The following is a 24,449-nucleotide window of genomic DNA, read 5'->3' on the forward strand; positions in this document are numbered from 1 at the left end:
TGCATCCAACTCTCCCACAGTTGTAAAATCTTGCAAATTGAAAAACCAAGGATCTCGAGGGATGACTCTGTTGAAGATCATGTTTAACCTTGTTCTAATATCCTCTTGCTGTCTGAGATCCTGATCTTTGCTTATTAATATCCATGGAAACTCAGAGTAACCAACTCATGTCAGCATGAAATATTCACAAGCCAATTTCTAATTTACATATATATAAGAAAATAAATTTAAAATGATTTAATTGACCTTTTAAATAAGGTGGAAAATGTAAATTAACTTTTTATCCTTCAATATTTGCTTTCCAGCAATAAGGAATATATGCATGCATGTAGTGTGTGTATATGTATAGATTACAGATGTTCATGGCCCCCAAAATTCACCTTGTGTCTATATCTGTGCACTTAAAAAAAAACCTTATCTGTTTCTGAATTGCATTGTGCTCTTTTGCCTTCAGTCTGTGCTTTGAGTTCAGAGCTACTATGGGGAAAACAAATGTCTTTATTTTTCTCCTTTCTCTTTCATGGGGAATCTACAAATATCTATACCTTTACCCTCTTTTGGCTAAAACAATGTTTGTGAAGCATTCTGACAGCTACTTTATCTACAAAGGTATTACAATAAGGCAGACTGAATATATTATTACTGCATTTTGTTCTGAACTGTGATTTTGTACCTGCATTAACACTCAACTGGTATAAATATTGTTATTATTCATCTGAAAGAAAGAAGGAAAGAAGCAAGCAGTTTAGAACACCATGTTCTTAGGTGTTGTACCATTTTCTAACACCCATAAACTTTCCACTTTTGACATCTTGACATTGTCTGATAAGTCAAAACAATGATTTGTCCTGAATTTCAAAGAAATGGGAAAACAAAATCGTACCAGGCTCAGCTACCAGCTCATTAGGTGACTTAGCAGATATTTATATGATATAGTTACTTCTTAACTGCTGTTGTTGATGGTGGTGGTGATGATGATAATGATGATACAAGAAGCAACACAATACTAAGAATTAAAGAAGAATGTCTGGGTAAATAAAGAACTTGTCATGAAATGCTTAGTACCTCCATGAAAAAATCAAGTGCTGTCTATGTGTGCAAACTCTGAGATTTCATTTAGTAATGAAAACATGATAGGAGAGGCTGAATCCATCAGCTCTCTGATTCATCATTTTGTTTTTACTTAAAAATTAGATGCCACCACAACAATTGCTCAGCAGCACACAGTACTTAACAAATCCCCAAACATTTTGTTTGCCAGTGTTGGCACTGAGGCAGACTTTCCATGCTGGCCCATCAGATCAGTGGTTTATTAGTCACAGATACTGTCCCTTCCCAGCATCAAGAAAATGTGCTTTGCATCATGATAGAAATATCCTCACGTTCCAGAACAAGAAAAGAACCACTTTGAGGCATAACTTTATTTATCTGTTTAGGGCCAAATCAGAGCCAAGGTTTTCTATCCTGCTGTGGGTGTTAAATTAGCAGAGCCAACCTATGAAGATTGGCTGATTGTCAGTTGCTGCTTGCTATCATTTTGTTACTGCATTTCTTGTAAATATTTGGAGCTTTATAGACAAAAGTCACAGGCAATACTTCTTGCATTTCAATTTTTTGGTGTTAAGTTTTGCAGTTTACATGATTCCCTCTTCAGTGTGTGTGTAGTTTGTTTCCCTATATTTTAATAAATTAATTACTATATAAACTAAGTGTTTTATTTTATGATTTGTTCTATACTGATGTGTCATGCATGTTTGGGAAAATAGATAAAGTACAGTAGTTTATTATTGCTCATAATCTTATTCTATGTATTTGTAAGGCAGGACACCAAAGAAGACCTATTTGCTTAAAGCTCAATGGAATTGATATAGTAGAGGGTCTCCCTCCGTCTTCAAATTATCTCTTGCACACTCACACGTGTGCGCGCACACACACAGACACACACACACAAAGAACTCTCTCTCTCTCACACACTCACACCCTCACAAACATGAGTAAGTGAGAGAGACAGAGACAGGGACTGTCCTGCCCCGCTCCCTTTTTGTGAAGCTCAGATCTATGTATACTAGAGCACAGGATTTGGCCAAACCCTGAGACAAATCAGGGATATTTGAGGTCTGGGGTAAACACAGCCACAAATCGCTGCAAGTCAGAATGGATTGGCTCAGAGTGATCAATGGTTGTCAAGGGGTGGGCCATTTGGAAGGAAGGAGATGCAAGCAGCAAATTGCAAACTGCAACCTGGTGTGGAGGAGTGAACTGAAGATTGGAAAAATGAGAGACGTTCATAGATTTGAGCTGCGCACCCCATTGATCTCGGTAGGAGAAATGCAAGCTTGTTGTTAAATGCTTAATATTGAAACCAAATCAATGTGACTTAAAGTGCCTAACTTTAGCAATATCACACCTAATTTAGACCATGGCAGAATTCAAATACAACCCCCATCCTCACGGAAACTTACCATACCCCTCAACAGTCCTGATTTGGCTGGGACAGCCACGGAATTAGTTAAGCTTCTACAGTTTCTGCCTTGCTCCTGGGATGCCACAATTTCTCCTGGCCAGTGGACAGGGGTCGCAGAAGCAGCTACAGTGGTACCTCGGGTTACATACGCTTCAGGTGACATACGCTTCAGGTTACACACTCCCCTAACCCAGAAATAGTGCTTCAGGTTAAGAACTTTGCTTCAGGATAAGAACAGAAATCGGGCTCCGGCAGCGTGGCGGCAGCAGGAGGTCCCATTAGCTAAAGTGGTGCTTCAGGTTAATAACAGTTTCAGGTTAAGTACGGACCTCTGGAATGAATTAAGTACTTAACCCGAGGTACCACTGTACTGGGGCAGCAGCATTGAGAAGGAGGTACGGTGGTTCCTCCCCAAAGCCTAGTTAGTGCTTACTAGGCTTTGGGAAGAAGACAGGTAGACTCTAGGACCTTGTCAGAGCCCTCACACCCCCTGCCCAAAGCCATACAAGCCCCCTTTTCCCGCTTTCTTCAGGTGAGGGAGAAGGGGCTTGCCCAGCCATCACACTGCTCCCACGCCTCTGTGTTGTTTCGCCCGGGCAGTAGTTAAAAATGGTTGTGTAAAGCAGTGACTTGCGGGGGGGAAACACACCCCCAACCCCACCTCACTCCATTCTGCCTCCCCCCACCCCTGCAAAAAGGAAACCTCTTGAAATAGAAAAGTGTCCAGGAAACATGGAAGTAGATGAAAAAACACCCTCTGCTGCTTCTAGCAAAGAGCCATCCAGACCCCAGGAGGGACAGAGAAATAAAAGCCACATCATGCAAGGCTTGGGAGGCAAGGATAGGGGGGGCGGAGGGAGGGAGAGAGAAACTACCAACTTTTTTCCAATTTTTAAAACTAACAAAACAAACTTTAAATAGTTTTCCTTTCCACCAGTGAGAGGTTGGCTTCACTCAGTCACCCTTTTAAATATTTGTGCACAACAGCAGCTCACAAGATGCATTTGTAATGGGGTGGGGAGAATAAGTAGATAAAACAGTGGAGTAACCAAGGTGAGGAGGACTGAAGCCAGGGGTCTTGGATTTTTCCATTCCATTTTTCCATTCCATTCCCTCAGAGCTTGATGCTTTTCAGCAGCCAACGAGAAGGAGATTGAGGGAAAAGAAAGAACACAAAACAATAAAACCTTCTCCTTTACCCTCCAACGTAAGCTTGCAGGGATGGGACTACATTGCCTCTTACAAAGCACTATGAGTATTCAGAGAGAAAAAGTGGGGGCACTGAGAAAGGCAGGTCACAGCCCCTTCATTGCAAGCCTGTCCAACACCAAAGTTTGTGGGCAGGACTCTTCCCCAACCAGCCGCTCCATGGCCTTCCTCCATTCTCGGGGAAGTGACACGTTTCTCTCTTCCAGCAATGGCGGCCCTAGCTGCAAAACCACGAGGAAGCTGAAGGTGGAGTGGGTCCTGCCAGTGGCGTACCGTGGGGGGTGCAGGGGGGGCCGGCCTCACCGGGTGCAACATCTGGGGGTTAGGGTTAGGGGGCGCAAATCCACGGGTTAGGGGGCGCAAATTACTTGCCTTGCCCCGGGTGCTGACAACCCACACTACGCCACTGGGTCCTGCAGAGTCTGCAAGGGGTCACATGGGGGGGGGGGTTGTGGAATCCATTTGTTTGTTCAAGCCAGTCAGTTTCACAAATGTCCTTATTTTCATCTGAGTCATGTTGAAAAGTATGCTTAATCTGTGCTCCTAAAACCACCCCCTAGAGAATAATTTCCATTGAATTTGTCAGAATTTAGGCTGTAGTCCTATCACCCTGCTTACCTGGGAATCAGCCTCATTCACTGACAATGGATGCACTATTATTAGTAAATTTGTGGGGGGGCTGCACAGCATGTGAAATATTGCTACTGTACATTAGCATATCATAAAAGATTATTTCCCTCCTTTGCAAATTCAAATGAAAATGCACAGTTAAAGGCTTCGGCTTTTTATCATTATTATTTTGCTTTGCAGAGGAGCAGTTCCATTTATAATTGTTTCCTGACAGGCAGAGGGCTACAATTGGGACAGTGTGTGACCTCTGGGATTGGTGCAAAATGGCTATTCATACAGCAACAATAACAGTGCCTCTGATTATGGCCTTGGATGGGCAGATAAGTAGCTATTGACTCATAGTGGCGGCCAATGGCACGAAGGCTGCACACACAAAAATCACAAATAATAATAAAAACCGAACCTGAAACGCTTCAGGTGCATGCTGGGCATGATTGACTGTCTCAAGCTGTGGGCATTAAATGAAGAAAGATCTTTGTGCCAGATAAGCGTGACTGCCTGGTGTTCATCAGTACAAAAGGGTTAGCAGCAGCATCCTTCTCTCATAAATCTATTTTGCACACGTTTGGGGCCCTTTGCAACCTGAAATCAGATGTAATGCAAAGACAGCACAAAATGTGGCTGGAATCTGCTTCTGGGGAAAAGTAGAGGCTGGTTGTTGTTTTTTTTCCTTTTCTTTCAAAAAAGAAAAGCCCACACAGAATGGAGCTAAGAAGAAACGGGGAGGTTTTTAAACATCCCTTTGTTATGTGCTCGAATAAGCAAAGCTATTAATTATAGAGCACAGGCTGTACAATAGAAGTGACATTTGGATTAGAGAGAAATTAGATCCAGAGTTTCCATAACAGGGGATTCCAGCGACACCACACTTCCCGTATAAAAAGTTTCCCTCTGCAAAATACCCAGTAACTTGTCAGGATTATTTGAGAGCTAGGTGAGCAGCAATTCACCTCCACCATACCTTCTTCAAGGTTGATGCCAACCCTGCTGATGACCGCCCTTGTCCTTAGGGGCTGGTTGCCTACAATATATTAGGAGCATTTCAGGAAATGAAAACAGCAGCTACATCAAGTCACTTGGTGCTGCTGGGAGCACTCCTGTGCTGCCCTCTACCACAAGGTAAATCCAGCTGGTCTACTGACAGAGAAGGATGATAATCTCTAGTTTATATTTGACAGAAAGGGACATGGGTGGTGCTGTAATCTAAACACTGAGCCTCCTGGGCTTGCAGATCAGAAGGTCAGTGGTTCAAATCCGTGCAATGGGGTGAGCTCCTGTTGCTCTGTCCCAGCTTCTGCCAACCCAGCAGTTCGAAAGATCATCAGTGTAAGTAGATAAATAGGTACTGCTGTGGCAGGAAGGTAAATGGTGTTTCCATGCACTCTGACAGCCATCACGGTGTCCTGTTGTGCCAGAAGCAGTTCAGTCATGCTGGCCACATGACCCAGAAAGCTGTCTGTGGACAAATGCTGGCTCCCTCGGCCTGAAAAGCAAGATGAGTGCCGCACCCCAGAGTCGCCTTTGACTGGACTTAACCACCCAGGGGTCCTTTACCTTTACTGTTTTTGACTTCCATGTAGGCAACAGGATAGCACCCCCCTGCCCAGTGCACCTGAGAGCAGCAGCCTTGTTAGGGGGTGTATGACAAGCCTTGGAAATATCTATAGCTCTGATCAGGCATTTACCTTTTTTTCTCATATTTGATATTATTCTTTCACCCATTTTTATATGATTATGATTATTATGATTACATTTTTCTCCCTCCTTTTCCCCAGGCACTACATTGTCCTCTCCCTTTCCATTTATCCCATTCCTATGAATTAGGTTACATTGAAAGACGGTGACTGGCCCAGGGTCACCCAGTGAAGTTCATGATTTGTACCCTGGTCTCCCAGGTCCTAATCCAGGTCTAATCCCAGGTCTAATCACTACTCCACACTGAACCTTGATCTGTTTTATTTCAAATATTGAACAGATCAGTAATTTGTTTTTAGTCTTCTTGCAAGCAGACATGAAAACTTGGTTACAGAGTGGCATATGTATATTCAAAATAAGAACATAAAAATAGCCTCGTGGGACCAGACAAAAAGCCTATCTAGTCCAGAACTCTTTTTCCCAAAAGGCCAACCAGATGCCTGTGGAAAGCTCATAAACAGGACATGAGCCATACAGAACTCCCTCATTCAAAATCCCTGGCAATTGGTGTTCAGAGGCAGACTGGAGGTTCAATGTAGCTGTCATCACTATTAGTCAATGATATCTCCATGACTTTGTTGTACTCCCTTCAAAACTCTTCAGATTAGTAGCCATCACTACAATCTTGCAATAGCACGTCCCCTAGTTTTAACTATGTGCCACATGGCAAACTGTTTCTTTTTAGTTTTCAAAAAAACCCAAAACACTAAATAAATTCCCCAAGGATTAAAATGAAACAAAGTGTTAAGGTCACACCTCATGTATAACATTCAGTTAAGAAACGTATATATATATATATATATATATATATATATATATCTCATTGCCTATGAAAATAAAATGCTTTGGTGATTGTGGTTCTTAATATCTCTATTTTTAAAAAAGTGCAATGTCAGGAACGAATGAAGCTCAAGTTTCTAACACTAAATAATACCTTATCTAAATAGGAAATCTAGCTTTATGACCCATGTCTCTAAAAGCCCATTATCAAGAGCAGTGATGCATTAAAAAGTTTATGAAGTCCACCATACAACATACCACTTCAGGTTTTGTTTTTAATCCTTCAGCAGTTATGTTTTTTAAAAAAATTACACCAGGTTATCAATATAAGAAAGATATTGCTACAAATCAGCCATGCCATCTAAAACTTGGACCTTCACCAGTTTGGTTTTTTAATAACAGGAGCTATCTGAAAAAATGTACTTTCGTCTCTGTTTTTTCCTTTCCTGATCTCAGGTAAGACAGAAGGAATCACAACATTGACTTAAGCCACAATCACACTTTTCATTTAAATCACTATTATACCACTTACATGATCATGGCTCCCCCCCCCCCAAATAATTCTTGGACCTGTAGTTTGTTAATGGTGCCAAGAGTTGTTAGGAGATGTCCCTTTCTCCTCAATAGAGCTACGAGTCTGAGAGTGGTTTAATATGCAATCCCTTTTCCCAGGGAACTCTGTGAATTTTAGCTCTGTAGTGGGAATAGGAGTCTCCTAACAACTCTCAGCACCCTGAATAGAGTTCCCAGGATGCTTTGGGTGAAACCATGTTTGTAAAAGTGGTATCATGGTGCTTCAGTGTATAGTGCAAATATGGACTTAGTTGGTTCACAATCTGAATGGTTAAAGTGTGGAAGAAGGTTACATTTCTTCCACTCATGGTTCTGGTCCCAGGTTGAAGCTGATGAGGCACAGCAAGGCAGGGCAGTTGTTTCAGCACTACAGAGAGCTCCAGTGAGGTTTGCAAGTGAACTGATTCCTCTTTTTAAAACTATTTATTTAGTTGAATTATCATATCAGAGACACAATGCAATTTCAGTTGATGACTAATTTTCTTGTCATATGAACAAAATGATATTTTCATTCTATCCCTGCAGTTAGTTCCAGAGTGTACCATGAATGCCAGCTGCTGATAAACAAGGTGTGAGAGAGCTACTGCACTCATGTCCTGCTTACAGGCATCTGGTTGGCCAATTTAAGAATAGGACACTGGACTACATGACCCCATGGCCTGATCCAGCATGGCTCTTATGTTCTGTATGCCTATCAAGGGCTACTAGTGATGATAATAGTATGAAAACCATACAAACTCATCTCCATATCCTATATACCTTATTGCTACAATGTGTTTCATTAATTTCTTAGGTAGAGAAATTTGTCAGGTGTAATTACACCATTCATATACAGTTTCTCTTCTGTTTTTCACTGCTTTGTGGGTGGCCTATCATTTTTTAACATTCTTCAAAATACTTGTACTTTAGGACACCCTCACCACATATGAGCAAGGTCCCTATAGACATTCAATCTCTTCTCCAGTGTGATGGAATAAGAATTACATGAATTAGATTTTATTTTCTAGTTTCAGATACCAAAGGTGAAGCCCTTTTATTTCCCTTTACCTTTGCACACAAATATTAAAATGTATTTTCATGCCAGATTCCTTCCTGTTTCTCCTGGGTGATACACATTCCCTTCCCCAACTTTATGTTAGTCCAATTAGAGAGAATGTTAGCTGGAGGGGGAAATTGCCTCTTCTCATTCACCTCAGTTTCACAGAAGCTCTCAAATGGATTGGCACTCAAGAACTAAGACTTACACCTTTTTATAACATAAAACAGCAACATACAATGAGGTTGTGGTGTTGGAGAAGCTCATAACTCATTTTTTAAAATTCAGGAAACCTCACAACTAACCTCTTTTTCAGGGTTTAGGACCTTAGAGAAAGGGGACCTCAGGCATCATCCAAACTGTTTTGAGGTAATGAGCAAGTTACCCAGAATGGAGGACAACACCCCACCTCAAATGTCCCATTGAGCATGAGCAGCTGTGTTAACATAATATACAACAGTGGCTTACAATTGCACTTAGGCCCCAATTCTGTAGTTAAAGTGCCAGCTATAAGGCCACAATGGAACATTTAATAACAGAGGTTTGAGGCTCTGTCCCCTTTGAGAACTGCAGATTCTCAAAGAGCCAACCCTTTTGGCTTGACCATAACACTTTTGCCTGGTGCACTCCATGTGCTGGAGTATGGGGGACACTGGGTTCCTCAGGCCAAGTAGAATGTGTTGTCTGAGTCCTAGCTCTGCTTCTATGGGTCCTGATGTTGTGGACCCAGCTGCTGTTCTTAGGTTCAGTGAGCTCCTAATTACCTGTATGAAGCTCAGAGACAGGAAATGGATCCAGCTTTTCCAATAGTGGCTCTACAGTCTCTGAGTTGGTGTCCTGGTCAGTCCTCTTTTCCTGTTCCTAATTCTGTGCTCCACATCATGTGAGGAAGAAGAGCAGGGATGTACTCCCTACCCTTGACAATTCTACTACATTCCCCACCACCTTCCATACATTGTTGCTCCATATATCCTCCATACAGTGGGCAGCCTGCTTTACTTACGCAGTGCTTTCAGAGTTTCAAGGGCCAGGCAGAGAGGCCTGCAGAGCTGTATTTGTCCTCTGGGCCTGAGGGCCTGCCCACTCCTGAAACAGAACAAGAGCCTCCATAGTATCAGAGCCAAACTAGATGTAATATTAATGTGCTTAATGTTCACATTGTTCAAAATGTGAAACATATCCATTAATAGGGTGAGCAGCACAGGAACACAGAGCATAACATAGAATGGGAGAGTTTATCCTTTCCATGTGCCATACTCCTGATGAAAATTGTCCTCCGGAGGCTGCAGTTTGTATTGGGAGCAAAACTTCAGTTGGAACCACAGAATGCTTTACTGTTGATGCAAATAGCATGCTTAGGAGGGGGTGAGATTTTTGCTGGGAACATGGTATTGGTGTGTGTGGGGGGTATTTAAGCTCTCTCTTCCTTTTGTGGAGGAAGAAGGGCTATAGCTCAGTGGCATAACAGCTGTTTTTCATTCAGACAGTCCCAGGTTCAAACCCCAGCATCTCCAGGTATGGCTGGAATCCTGGAGAGCTACTGCTAGTCGGTGTAGACAATACTGAACTAAATGGACCAAAGGCCTGACTCAGTTTAAAGTAGCTACTTATGTTTCCATTCCCTGTGATCCTAAGGCCCCTTGCCTCCCTTTGGTCACTAATCACATTGTATCTACATAAATAACATCGCGTCTAGTTTTGCCCTTAGAGAATGTGAATAGTGGATTAGTGCTTAGTAGTTATTCTGGCATCCTTCATCCAGTTCAAAATGCTATGAGCTTATATGTGCACCCTAGAATTCTTTGTTCAGTGAATTCCCACAGCATCCTCTTTCATTCCCTTGCTTCCTTGCTTTAGTCTAAGCATGTTGTTTATTCAAGACAAATGCAGAGTATCTTAGCATGAAAATGAACTACATTCTGACTGTTGTATTGGAGTGAGGCCACATGTCTACCATTTGCCCTTGGGCTAGCTTGGGGAAGAGCTGGTGTGCCGGACATGATACAGATCAGTGACTCACCCAAACATTTCCCCTCTCCCCATGTGGCCATTGCTCACTTCATTTTGTTACAAAACTAAAGCCCTTTAGAGTAAAATCAGAAGGAGAAAGAGGTGATGCATGTGTGATGAGATTTGTTAGTTGAGAAATATTTTCATTACCACATTACCTCTCCACCCTGCCACCCCACATCTAACACTCCTTTAAAAAGGACCCTCCTACTTCGCCCTCTGCCTTTTTCTGATTCCATCCTTACCCCCACCTACAGATTGTTCTCCGAAACCAAGGTCACATGTTGTAACTTTTAAAGCCAAGGAATAAATTTTATCTTTCCAAATACACTTCCCTTTAAAAAAAAGGGGGGGGGGAGAGAAATCCATTATTTGTCTTTGTGATTTCATAGCAGCTGGGCCTAACAGTGCTTCCTACCATTAAAGCACTTTTTTCTGGATGGTTAGCTGCACATCACATGCAAACACAAGAATTTAGAAGCAGTTTTAAAGAAGAAAAATATAAAGGAAATAGTTCACCACCCAAAGGCGCAGAGGTGCAGCAGTAGACAAGGAAGGCTGTGTAGGGCCCCAATCCTCTCAGTGATATTTCATGCCTCTCCCTGAATGTTTAGTTTCACTTTAGCCCTTGTACTCATGGAATCATAAGAAAAAAACATTTCAGGCAGCTTTCTACCCCATGGCTCACTAAGATGCAACTGATTGAACTCTCTTCCCCTGTTATTATTAGACCCATAGTGGTAGTAGAACTGGGTAACTATGCCATGCCTCTTTTGCTCTGCTATGGATCTAATAGCAGCTTTCAAGAGGGAGGGGGAGGGAGGGAGTGGATTTAAATTTGGAAATGGCACAGGAAAGTGCCCACCCTTTCCTTCACTACCATTCTGATCAAGTTTGGAGGCTCTTGCAGCTGTATTTGGGTAAACACATCAGGCAGCCTAATGGCATCTCATTTTCTCTGGCCATCACAGTGCACCAACCTTTTCCCCTTGACAACCCTTTGCACTCATGTGGTCTGCCAGGACTATTCTCAGTCAGAGCCAGCCCTAACATCAGGTAGAGGTAAATTACTACCTCAGGAGGTGAATAAAGGGGATGGGTAGCAGTAGCAAGAGGTTGGAGGACAGAACTGCATGTGCCATGTGGCTTTCCCTATGATATGCTGTTACCCTCAGGTGTAATGGAAGTAGAAGTTGAAGTAGGATTCAGTGACCAGTCCAGTTGGCTTTTTCTGTACATGTAGTGGGAACCCATATTTGCCTCAGGCAGCAAAACTTCTGTCTGCAGTCACATTCTGCTTCTTTCATGGGCTCATTAGAATTATCCTGTGGCCTTGGAATAGTCACTGTCTCACTTCTCAGCCTCACTTCTCTTATGTGTGAAAGTAGGGAATTGTAACAACGTTGTTGCTGTTGTTGAGGAAAGTCAACAATGAAAACTGTGAAGCATTTTGGGAACCACTCAGGAACCTGTGGGCTTCTTTAAGAAGCTGGATTACAACTTCCATTATCCCTGATCATTGGCCATTCTGGCTGAGACTGATGGGATTTGGAGTTGAACATCTGGAAGCCCCCAGCTTCCCCAGCCCTGCTTTATACAGAGGTAAACAGTAAATATACACTTATATAAAACATAGGTATAGAAATCTTTATTTCCCCCCTGTGAAATTGAATGAATGAATATGTTGCTGCTGCTGAAATATCTTAAATAAACCACAACTAAACAACAACAAAAAGAGACCATCTACATTCTAGAAAACACAATTAACAGCTGAATATCACATCCTCTTTAGCATCAAAGTAAACATTACACATAAAAATCAGCTACAAAAATACAAGGAAAATTATATGTATCACAGAACAGTGATTAAAAAATGGAAAATCAGCTACCTTGAGGCTTTCATCTGTTAGAACACAGTCAGATGTTGGTTTGTTTGTTTTATTTCATTTTAAATATATATAGATAAACAGTGTTAACTTGGGAAGTGAGCAGTGGATCTTTAAAATAATCTCTGAAATGAGCAAATGTCAAAGCACAGAACTGGCAACCTCTTTTCTCTTTAAGTCTTGCAAATCTGTTATCACAGATGTTCCTAACTTTAAGCATATAGACAGATATGGTTGCGTAATTTCGAAACTATGTATAAACTTCCTGTGTTTATGTCTGAAACGTATGTCATTCCAACAGTGCATGAGAGAATCTGGGGCATCTGGGCAAACTTTTTTGCTGGAGGGCAATGTAGGTTTTCCTTCCTCTCTTTTGCTAGGGGTACAGTGAACAGGATATCCCGGTAGGTTGCAGGCATTACTTAAACCTAGGAGATCCTAAATTACTGCAAGCTATTCCTTAGTTATGCTTAGGGCATTGATGGAAGAACAGAACCATCAAGAGAGAAAATGCAATGTAAAAAGATTCCCATTAAAAAGTTGAACCTTGTAGGGATGCAAAAGAAATTCAGTTTAGTTCACATTTAAAGGCAAATCTGAACACCACTTTCTGAAATAAAGTATGAAGTGAGGGAGGCATGAGGAAGTCAGAAAAATAAGTGAATCAAAGATGAGAATTTAAAAAGAGGGATTTTTCTTTTTTCGTGTGTTTTTTGTGTTTTTTCTTTTTTCTGTATGTTGTTACTCTTAAAACTTAATAAAATATTATATTAAAAAAAAATAAAGTATGAAGTGAATATAAAAAGGTAAAGGGGACCCCTGACCATTAGGTCCAGTCATGGCCGACTCTGGGGTTGCGGCGCTCATCTCGCTCTATAGGCCGAGGGAGCCGGCGTACAGCTTCCGGGTCATGTGGCCAGCATGACTAAGCCGCTTCTGGTGAACCAAAGCAGTGCACGGAAATGCCATTTACCTTCCTGCCAGAGTGGTACCTATTTATCTACTTGTACTTTGACGTGCTTTCAAACTGCTAGGTTGGCAGGAGCAGGGACCAAGCAACGGGAGCTCTTCTGATCGGCAAGTCCTAGGCTCTGTGGTTTAACCCACAGTGCCACCTGCATCCCTTACGTGAAGTGAATATAGCAATCCTTAAATTTGTGCTTCTCCAGATTTTGAGACAGAGTTTTCCAGCCAATGTACAACAATGTATACATATGACAGCCAGTGTGGGGTAGTAGTTAGAATGTTCAAATCCCCACATGGCCATGCAACTCACTGGGTGACATTGGGACAGTCACTTATATTCAGCTTAACACACCTCACAGGGTTGTTGTGGTGATAAATTGGGGAGCAGGTGGACTATGTATGCTACTTTGATATCCTTGGAGGAAAGGCAGGTTGTAAATGCAACAAATAAATGAATATACTAGGTTAAAGTGTAACAATGCACATATTAGTGAAAATAACTTAAAAAAATGCATTAGAAAAGACTGCTTTGCAAAAATGTGTGTTAAGGTAAAATGGCAGATGGAGATGTGGACAGGAAAAATGTCACACAAAAATGCTAATGAATTTTCATAAGGGGAGGGTATGCCCCAACACTTCTTTCAGGTGTCATGAACTGGCAGGAAAATGTGGAGGAGGAAGAGGATCCCAATGAGGGGGGTAGCCAGGACTGGGATACACCAGGACAAGCTGGGGATGGGAAAAGGAGATGGGGTGATGGAGAAGGAGGAGGAGGGGATAGGAACCGAAGCCGCAGGGTCCATCACCAGAGCCACAAACATGGCAGGATCTGAAGCACAGGAAGCAGAGGGCAGGGTGCTCCAAGAGGCTGAGACAGGCAAGAGCCCACAGCCCAGCTGGCCAGGTAGGGCTCACTAGCTCTGGGAGGAGGTGTGTGGAGTATGCTTGTAACAGGTGAGGGTTACATGCCTCAGCAAGCCCAGATGCTGCAATCAGCAGGCAAAGTATAAAAAAGCCACAGAGCTGAGGTGGTGTGTCTGCTTAACTGTCCATATTGATGGATCTTGACTTGGATACTCCTGGACCTCCACAGGACTCTGCTTTGGGCTTGACTCTGGACTGTATCCTGATTTTACTGGACTTTGGACTTGGCTACTTGGATTGGCCCTCAACCTTGTTTCCTGACCCCAACCTGAGTCTTGTTTTGCCTAAGATCACAGCATAAGGCTGCTTATGAAAGATCTGTGTAACCTAAGAGATAGCAGAAGTGAGGAAGCCCAGGCCTGGATCATGCATACCTCCAGTTCCCCTTGAAGAACCACCACCAACCTGATGTCCTAAACAGCAAGTCAGTATATCATGTCCAAAGTTCCAATTCCGAGGGTCAATTCACACAAGCAAAGTCCAAAGGTCAGGAAACAAGGTCAGTTGTACCGTAGGGTTCTGATATTGCTTCAGCATGCAACCAACTGAACCTGAGCCTTATATAGAACAGCTGCTGCATCCTATTTGCTTGCCACATCCCCACTGAAAGGTGCCTTTTCAATTAAAGGACCCCAGCCTTCTGCATCAGTCTCACTGGGACCTCTGCAACAAAGTCCTCTGAGTCTGAGGGCAGCAACATTACATCCTCAGGCTGAAGGGGGACTTGCTTGGTGGAAGTGCTTCTAGAGCAGATTCTGCAAGCCTTTCCTGTTTCCAAGGCCTTGTCTTCATTTCAAAGAATAGGAATTTGATTCTGGGGTTGTGATAGGTGTGTGTGGGGGGGGGCTACTCTGAAAGTCATCTCAGCCTGTAAAGCAACCTTTCTCAAGCTTGGGTCACCAGATGTTGTTGGACTACAACCCCCATCATCCCTGACCACTGGTCCTGGTAGCTAGGGATGATGGGAGTTGTAGTTCAAGAACATAAAGGGACCAAATGTTGAGAAAGGCTGCTATAGAAGGTTTCATCAGGGGCCAATGGCATGTGTGCTTTCTGGCCTGGGCTCCCTCACTTCTGCCTTCCCTCAAGTCACACAGGTCATTGCCCCAGGGAATGTAGGGGAGTATCTGCTCAGGTAGTTCTCTCAGACCATTAATGGTTATCAGGAGATGATGGGACATGCTCCTTGGCCTGGGCACCCCAGCTTGTTGAGGCTGTCACGTGGTCTTGGTGAGACGGCAGGTCAGTTTTTAGCTATAAACCTAGGTGTAGTTTGTAATGCTAACACAACTGGCTATTTCATAATACATCTCCTAAAAAAAGAATTTTTTATTTTTTGCTTTCTTGTAAGGGCTTTGATAGCATTCATGGAAAGGCCCATTGCATGACCTCTATTGTGCTGAAACATTTTATCAGCATTTGTGCTTTTCAAGTTCCAAAATACGGGTCAGTTTGTATTTTAGTTTTTGTGAATATTGTTGATTCAGCTGGACATACATGAAGCATCTCTTCAAGCAGAGTCTATTGATTTTGAAATGAAATTTTGCTTGAGTATCATCTCCTGGGTTGTATCCTCAAACTTATAACTCCTTTAGAAAGTGGAGATGACAAGACAAATGTAATAGGGAAGACACCTGATTAGATTCTGCCTTTGAGATTCCAGCCTAGGAAGCTGAAGCAAACTCTGACCAATCGCTAGCGCCCCATCAAATGTTATTGTATTCATTTGTTAACATGCCTTTTGAAATGTATAATGAAAGGTTTCATTAATTCATCAATAAATGGGTTTTGACTTAAGCATATTAAGCAGGTGCTGCTTTCAGTACTGTGTGCAATTCTATTGGGTTAGCTTTGGCATTTCTTCTGTCTCCCCGTCCCATCTCTTATTATGTTTGTTACATGTGGCTAGCTGATTTGAAATCTGGATGGCTATGTGTGTTCATATACGTACCTGCATTCATACCCAGTAGGAAATAGGGTAATATGGATTGGGGATGGTAGAGAACTTTAAAGAAAACAGAAATGGGAGGAGAAATTGCTGGTGTCTGTTTATCTGGCCCATATACAGAATGGAAATCAATCTAGTGAATAAGATCAGTATTTGCTGCTGTTGCTGCTTTTAGTCAACAGGCAATATGTGATGGATTGTGCTACCCTTCCCCCATTTGCATTGTTTCCTTTGCACTGAAATGTATGGAGTGGAATCATATAACTGGAGAGTTGTAAGAGACCCCAAGGCTCATGAAGTCCCACCCCATGCATTGCAGGGATCACATGGAATGAAACAATAACTATTTGACTTACGTAAGTTACATAATAATTACATAAATTATGTACCTTATGTAATTTAGCTACAGTGGACAGTGAGACAAATAACATAGTTTCTGATGGAAGATGAACTGCCCTGGAAATGGAAATGGTGTGGCATGCAATGAGTACAATGTGCAACTGAAGACTGTGCTTCCTTACTTCCCTAATGTGACTACACACTAGTCCTATTAATGCATTTAGGATGAATGTGTGTTGGCTTAAAATGGGGTAGAGAGCAGGGAACTGCACACAAGGCCTGCCCCCAATGCCTCCCTACCTAGTTTCTCTACAGATTTTCCTGCATTCAGTGGCAAGGCCTAAAGTGAATTCTAAGCATACATGGAGTCATGTTCTTTTGGCTATATGACAATCAACACTTAGAGAATGTGTTTGCTCTTAGAATAATGGAGTGGGAAAGCAGTTTTAAGAAAACCATGTAGCTCCTCAGCATCTAAACAGTTGGAGTTAATATGGGTCTATCTGCATGAAAGGCTCTAGCACTGGAATGGTGCCCCTTCCCCTCCTGTAGTCCCTGGACTCTGTTTTTGCTGATCTCTCATTAGTTCCACTCAGCAGTGAAACTCACTGGAAGCAATATTAGTAGGCCTGGGAGACAATGGAATAAGCTTTGTGTCATCAAGAAACTTTCTATAAATGGCCCATTTGGTTTGAGGCACAAACCTGTATGGGACCGGGAGTCATAACAGCTTAAACAAGACAGTCCCATATTTTGTTAAATGTGTTTGCTCTAAATGCAGAACACATGATGAGAACAGGGGAAGGAGGCTGCAAACAAACAAAAAAGGCCTATTGAAGTTAATGAGTATGACTAACTGTGATTCATTAACTTCAATAGGTCTGCTTTGAGTTGAACTTTGTTGGCTAAACCTGTAGGCTCTAACTTTGGTGAGTCTCCAAGGGAAGGGATGTCCATAGCTTAGGGAAATCCACTGAAAAACCTTTCATGCCATGGTGGTACAAACTTGGCACATGGGTAATATGAGTGGGAGGCCCAGGTAGTTACCAGCTCCTGAAAATACCATTGGTGGTCTGAGAGAAGCCCCACAAACACACTGGGGGTACTTAAAACTTTGTGTGTGCTCTGAGAGAAAGCAGGAAGTGAGGAAGACTAGGTCTGGAAGCTCATTCCGGAAGCTGTCCTGAGAATACTTTGTCTGCTTTATATTTATTGTAAAATTTATTCTACCTTGGGTGCCTTGTCAGAAATATAAATGCAATCAATCAATAACAGTTAAGAAAGCACCCTTGGCTGATGTCAACAAAAGCAAAAAACTTCTATAAAGCGGATATTTGTGTTGTACACTGAAGTTTGCTGGAACGAGACATTTTGAAGTTCTCATATATCATGAGAAACACAGGTTTCTAAGTAGCTACTTCTTGTGGTTAACAAAAGGGGAAATCCTCTTTTTTTTAATGGCAATGCTGCCTAAATGCTCAGCATTCAGAGCAGCTTCAAAATGTATTACGAAGCTTCATCAGCCAAGCTGCTTCCACAGTCGCCTGGCGGTGCTTTGGGGACAGGAGCAAAATCTGAGATTGCACCCTTCATTTGCTGTCTTCTGTGTAGCCTGTCCGTTTGGAAGTTTGCACTTCCACCATAATGGACATACAAAGACTTCTCCTTTGAATGTTACAAGGAGCTTCTTCAACCAACTTCTGCCATAAGCTGTGCATTCATCTGGAAGCAGTGCCTTCTTTGAAAATCAGGAACAGAGGAAGCTGCCTTATACTGAATCAGTCCATTGGTCTGTTTGCCCCAGGACTGTCCACACTAACTGGCAACAGCTCTCTAAGATTTCAGACAATGGAGTCTCTCCCAGCCCTTACCACTAAGCCACTGCCCTTCCCCAGTTACCAGAGGGGCATGATGGGAACACAGCTTTTTGTTCTCTTTCCCCATGTTTGACTCACTTCTCCAACGCTGCTCCTGTCTCCCTTGCACAGCCCTTCATCCTGAGGACAAAATCCTCAAATCAGAATACGGCATGCAGATTGGATGTATGCATGCAAATGCCTTTGATTTGAATAATTTATTCCATCCTCTGACTACTTTGGAATGTTTATTTTATTTCATTTTTGGCACTGAGAAATGGGGCTTTGCCTAAGGTTGGGGTGTGTGTGTGTGTAATCTAGTTTGTACTGAGGTTATGGGAGAACTCATTTGGATTTCAGTGGCATCAGATTGAAAAGCATCAGACACTATCTGCTTTCAATAAGACAGAAATATTCAAGCAGCCTTGTGAATAATCTTGTTTTTTTAGGAGCCATTGCAGAGCCTGGACACATATTTGAAAGCTTTGACTGACCAACTCCGATTAAAGTAAAGTTCTTCCCTCTTCACATTCATAAAAACTGCTTTGCAGACACATTCCTTTATTTCCCAGCAAACTCCCCTAAGCACATTCCTCTCATTTAAAGAATAACCATCTGGACCTCCCATATCTGTTTATATCTATAATGTTCTTGGGTATGTTCTGTTCTTCTCCCCCTCTCTCATTATATCCTAATATTTCCATCACAGCCAAAAGACACTGAATCCAGGACATCTAGAGTTCCAAATTACAACTGGCATGTTGCTTATGCAGAACCTGGGAGCTCACTCACAATATGTAGAATTTCTAAAGCCATTGCTTTTTTCCCTAAGCTGGTGAAGTTTCTAGTCCTTAAGGCAATGGAGGAAGCTACGAAAGCACATGGGAGATATCTGCTGAACTCACTGATGCAAAATGCATAGTGATTGTTAGAGTCTCCTTGTTCTATTTATTTAAGTTTTTCTAGGCCATCTGTTAGGACAAAGCCCTCACAAAGCAGATTACATAAAAAACACTATAGAATACAATGTCACCGTTCATTTTTTATTTTTTATTTTTTTAAACTGCACTCTGAAAAAAATCAGAGGTCAGCAACACATCATTACAGAGAACTAAAATAACTTAAAATAGTTTCAGACCAGCAACACTATAAATCCTTAACAAAAAAAGTGCAACCTGACACCAGTGTTTTTTAAAGACCTATTATAAAGTCTGTTCCTACACAAATAACTGGGGAGTGAATTCCACAGATACTGAAGCCACCATTGGTCTCTCATGCCCACACCAATATTGCTGATCTTACAGGTAGAACTATATACAGGGCCTCCACAGCTGATCACAAGGCTTGAGCAGATTTGTGCAGGAGAATCAGTCCAACATCCCACTGTGTGTTGACACCCTGCATTCCACCCTAATTTCAAAGAATCATAGGAGTTGGGGGGAACCTCACAGGTCATCTAGTCCAACCCACTCCTGATGCAAGAAATCTATAGAATCCCTAATAGATGGCCATCCATTTTCTGCTTTAAAGCCTCTAAAAAAAAAGAGTGTTCCTCTCCTTCCAAGGCAGTCCGGTCAACAAAAATTTGAGTTAACTAAGTGAGATTAAAATTAATTCTAGAAATAAATTGCGCTTGCTGAACCTTTAAGTGCCTTCATTTCTATCTGTATCTTCTATTCCCTGATGACATGGCCACAGCTCTGCAAAAGAAGCAATCTTAGGATGATTGTATGTGAGGGTGCATCCAGTCTTGTTTACTTTTGGATGCACTGCTGAGCTTCAGTAAATTCTCCCTCTACTTTCTTTTTCCCTTGCTTTATTGTTTGTAGTGTTCTGCCATAGTATTCTATTCTTTGTTCTCTTATTCGCTCCAAACTCTGTGAAGAAATCCTGAAATACAAACACCGGCAACAATTCTATTAGCCATTTTCCTGGGAGTAAGGCCTGTTGAACTTGATGTTATGTACTTCTGAATGACAGGGGAAGAGATTGTGCCACCAGCAAATCAGTTTTTTGAAATGTTGCTAACAACACATCATTTATCAGCTCAGGATGCCTTATCCCACTGGTCCAACTTACTCAGCTGCCCTGCTGTTCCAGGACTCCCCCTCCCATTAGTGTGGAACAAGGGGCTGTTGCTAGTGGCCTTGGCTCCTAAGGTTCCTTAGGATCTTTGCCTTTTCTTGATTTGGTTTCTTATCTAAATCAGAAGGGACATTTTGTGATAAGAGTGACTGGTCATATGTATGTGAACAGGAGATTTGTTTTTTTGAATGGTGTGGTAAAGGGAGAATACAAGGAACTGTTTTAGCAGAGTCAACAACCTGCAACCTCCCCCCCCCCCCCCGTGTGTCTATATCACACCCCCTGTCACCTGTGTTCTGACAAGGATATTCTCAGACATTATATGCAAATAACTTGGAACCCAACTACATGATCAGCAGTGCCTGGTGGCATATCTGCTCTGTTGCTGAGTTCTATGGTTCCAGGAAGATGAATGGTATGGGTGAATGCTTCTTCGTGTTAATTCAGTCTGTCTCAAGATATCAGTCTGTTTCTTAGTTCTCAACACTTTAAAAGTGATGCCTGTGTGTCACTTATGAAAGAAAAAACTTCTCAGAAAAATAAAATTATGTACACATTAGTGGCTTGAAATACATTAAGTTGTGCCCCCGCAACGCCACTGCAATGTTTCAAGCAAATTTTTTAATGGTGCTATTCATACCAGAAAGAGGAGAGAGATGTCTTCACCCAATTACCAGATTTATTAAAGTTGTCATCAGTGCATACATTGTCATCAGCGCATGTGCAATGGCTGCCTGAAATGTACACACCTCGGCTTCACTGCAGCTTCTGTTTTCTAATCAGAAAATGGGAGCTGGTTTGAGGGAAAGTGCATCAAACAGGAACATTTTTCATGAAATACTATGGTCTGTGGCTAGCATCATGTGTACTCAGCATCAAACACTAGTGGTGGGACCACACTGGAGCTGGAGTAAGCAATATTGTGCACACAGCCTTCTGGAAAAGGAAACACTGCACTATCCTGGCTTTTCCTTTTTTTAAAATTTCTACTTCATCCCGTGTGAAGATGGAAGATGGTTGCTAAACTGCCAGTCGACATTTAACATGTGGGTGTGTTCTTTATTGGGGGTGGGGTGGGGAGTCATAGCAACAGTGTCATGGAACATGCCTTGGTTCCCATACTTAATATTCTGGAAGAGGTGACTCCTTCATGCTAGCCATCACCCCACTGAAGAGTCATCTGCATGCTTTGGAGAGACCATCCTGTCCCATTTCCAAGAAAGCAGGAGACTAGAAACATACGATAATGCCAGCCAAGTCAGACCATTTGTCGTAACTCAAGGTTTGTCTACATGAGAGATAGGAAACCCTCAGCTCTTCAGGTGTTGTGGGGCACTAAAAGCCCCAGCCCAATGGTCAATGGTCAGACCAATGGTGAGGGATGATGGGAGTTTTATTTCCCCAGCAGTATTTGGTGGGCCACAGGTTCTCGTTCTGGGTCTGCATGGACTTGGAAGCGACTTTACAGAGTTTCAGTTGGGGATCATTTTCACCCATGCTTTGAGATCTGAGCCATTGAGCCCTGAATCGTCTGCCTACCATGCATGCACACTATCACTGAATTAAATGGTCCATCTCATGCATTGTGAAGGTGGTTATTTGCAGGTTGGCTAGAGTGGGAGTTGCTTCTGAACGTGCACAGATTGCCTTACCCAGTGGAAACACCAACTCCATCCTTTGTACATCTGGGCTTAGGATAGAGAAAAGGGGGCTTCCCAAAAAGGAGGAGAAAAGAAAAATGAGCAGGGCCTCCGCTCCCGCTTTGTAGTGTGGCCGAAGAGATCCTGATCCACTCCTGCTTCTCCGTTGCTCTGTGGTAGAGCATCTGCTCAGCAAGCGGAAGGTCTCATGTCTAATCCCCAGTGTCTGTCGGTAAGGCTGAGAAGCTTCCCTGCCAGTAACCCCAGAGAGCCGCTTGTCAGTCAGTACATAGACCATTCCTCAGCCAGATGCACCAGCACTCTGACTGGGTACATAAAGCGTCCCATGTTCCTAAAGAGTGAGCATTTCCCCAAATGCAAAGAACGCCTTTTCCCAGAGCCTGCACTGCCTTTTCAGGGAAGCCCCATGGAAAGGGAAAGATCTGAGGCCTTGCCGTCCCTTTCTGCCAAAAGAGGACAAGTCAGAGCCTCTAGCTTTTCCTCTTCTTCATCCTGCCTGCCTCCACCCTCCCTCCTTCCCCCTCACTGCTCTCTCCCCTCCCTCCCCCTTTGCCTCCCTCCTCTCTGTCTTTCTCTTTCACTCACTCACTCGCTCGCTCCTGTTTCTAATTCCTTCCACTAGCTCGAAGCCTCATTCAGCCGCCGTTGCCAGTGGAGTGGAATTGGCTGGGGATGCTGCTGCCGCTGCTCCTCCTGCGCCTCTAGTTGTGAATGGGACTTGCCTCGGCTCGCTTTCCTCTTGCCAGAGGTGACCCAGGGAGAAGCAGGCAGCCGGACTCGCAGGTAAGAGCTGACTCTCCGCCTGCCTCCGCCTGTCCTAGATTAATTTTTTTTTTGGGGGGGGGGACTTCTTATATTCTTAATTGGAGCGATGCTCTTTGCTACATCCATGGAGATTTTTTGGGGGGGGGAGGGAGGAGGTTATCGGGAAAGGGCTGAGGGTGGATAGGGTGAAGATGTGCAAAGTGGAAGCTGCTGGAAAGAGGGGGTTTGATGGGGGCGCAGAGTTTCCTCTGCCATCGAGGCATCTGAGATTGCAGGGGCGGCGCGGGGAGGGGGGGGGCAAAGGAAGGATTTGGAAGCCCGGGGGTGGCTGGAAACTGACCTGAAGCCAAAGGCGAAGCTTGGAGGGCTGATCGCTGGTTTGTAGCTGGCGGCGAGGAGTGGGGGGGGGGGAGAGAAAGAAATTATGCACGCAGATCAGACACCTAGACGGGCAAGATCTCTGGGTTGTTTGGGCTCCTCTTATCTCTAGCTGGCTGTGAAAGTGCGTGGAGATAGAGCCATATGGGTGTTGTTGTTTTCCCCCCAAGCAGAACCTCCGGAGCAGCCCAGCAGCGCATCTGGCTACCCCAGAGCAAAATGCCATAGCTGGCTTGCTGAGCATCAATTTGAGGCAATCAGATCAGTACAAATCGAGGCTCTGCGGGCAGGGGGACATTGCACAAGAAACGGCTACGGGAGTCTCACGGGTTCTCCTCTCCCTCAAATCTAGACAGCACCCCATCCTCAAATCTTTGAGGTTTTATCTCTCTCGTTATGTTTTGTGCAAACGTCTCTCATGTCTCTACAAATTCTTTACAAATATCGCTCTATCGCATGCATTGGCAAATGTTCTTTTTTTGCGGGGGGGGGGAGATAAAGTGGGTCGATAGGAACTGTGATTAACTCTGGGTTACTTCTGGAGCCTTCGGCGGTGTTTTTTGTGGGGGGGGGCGGGCGGCGGCGGCGGAAAGCAGTCGACTGTGTGTGTGTGTGTGTGTGTGTGTGTGTGTGTGTGTGTAGAAGAATTGTAGGGAAGGAGACCCCTTTCAAAACATTATCCCAGATATTCCCTTTCAGAAGATGCATGGTTGTTACCAGAGAGAGTTTTTGTCGTTGTTTGTTTGGCCAACCGCTCGCATCTTGCAGCAGCATTCACAAGGTACCCGTGGAGAGGGAGCGAGAGAGTGGTGGTGTGGCTTGGCTGGAAAACCGTTATGCTCTTTGGCTGATGTATAGGTAATCTCAGCCCCAGGGAAGGTGAAATAAATCAGGCTTTGAGGTTGCCAGTCCATCTACATAACGGTCACTTTTTGAATAAGAACCCTCTTCCTGTGGAATCCTCCCCAGAGCCCATCTTACAATCTGACATCACCAGGCAAGCAACTTTACCTTTCTGGAGTGATGCCCATTTATCATCAGTGCCTTTAAATATTTATTGGGCCAGTACCCAAGCAGAGAGGTGCCAAGTTGGCACAGAGTAAGGAATGGGGGATATCCTTTAGTATATATATTTGGTACAGTTGCTTTTGCAAAATAAAATAGAAAGGGCAGGTCTCAGTGATGTGACTGAGTTCTTTGCTCTGTGAGGACAAAGGAATCCCTTTAGCAAAATACAGGTCAGT

The 24,449-nt window shown here is 43.3% G+C and overlaps 1 protein-coding gene across 2 annotated transcripts in view; it reads left to right on the forward strand.

The window, feature by feature from the left end:
* The first annotated feature begins 21,933 nt into the window (after positions 1-21,933).
* Positions 21,934-24,449, forward strand: part of CDH11 (cadherin 11) — a 99,693-nt gene continuing 97,177 nt past the window's right edge. Inside the window, exon 1 of one of the 2 annotated variants that reach the window (XM_083753524.1) lies at positions 21,934-22,845. The gene's annotated coding sequence lies outside the window, so the exon portion shown is untranslated. The remainder of the gene's footprint in view (positions 22,846-24,449) is intronic. The other variant, XM_083753525.1, reaches the window with a different exon arrangement.

The sequence above is a fragment of the Podarcis gaigeae genome (genome assembly GCF_964106915.1).
Source record: "Podarcis gaigeae genome assembly, chromosome: 8".
NCBI classification, from domain to species: domain Eukaryota; kingdom Metazoa; phylum Chordata; class Lepidosauria; order Squamata; family Lacertidae; genus Podarcis; species Podarcis gaigeae.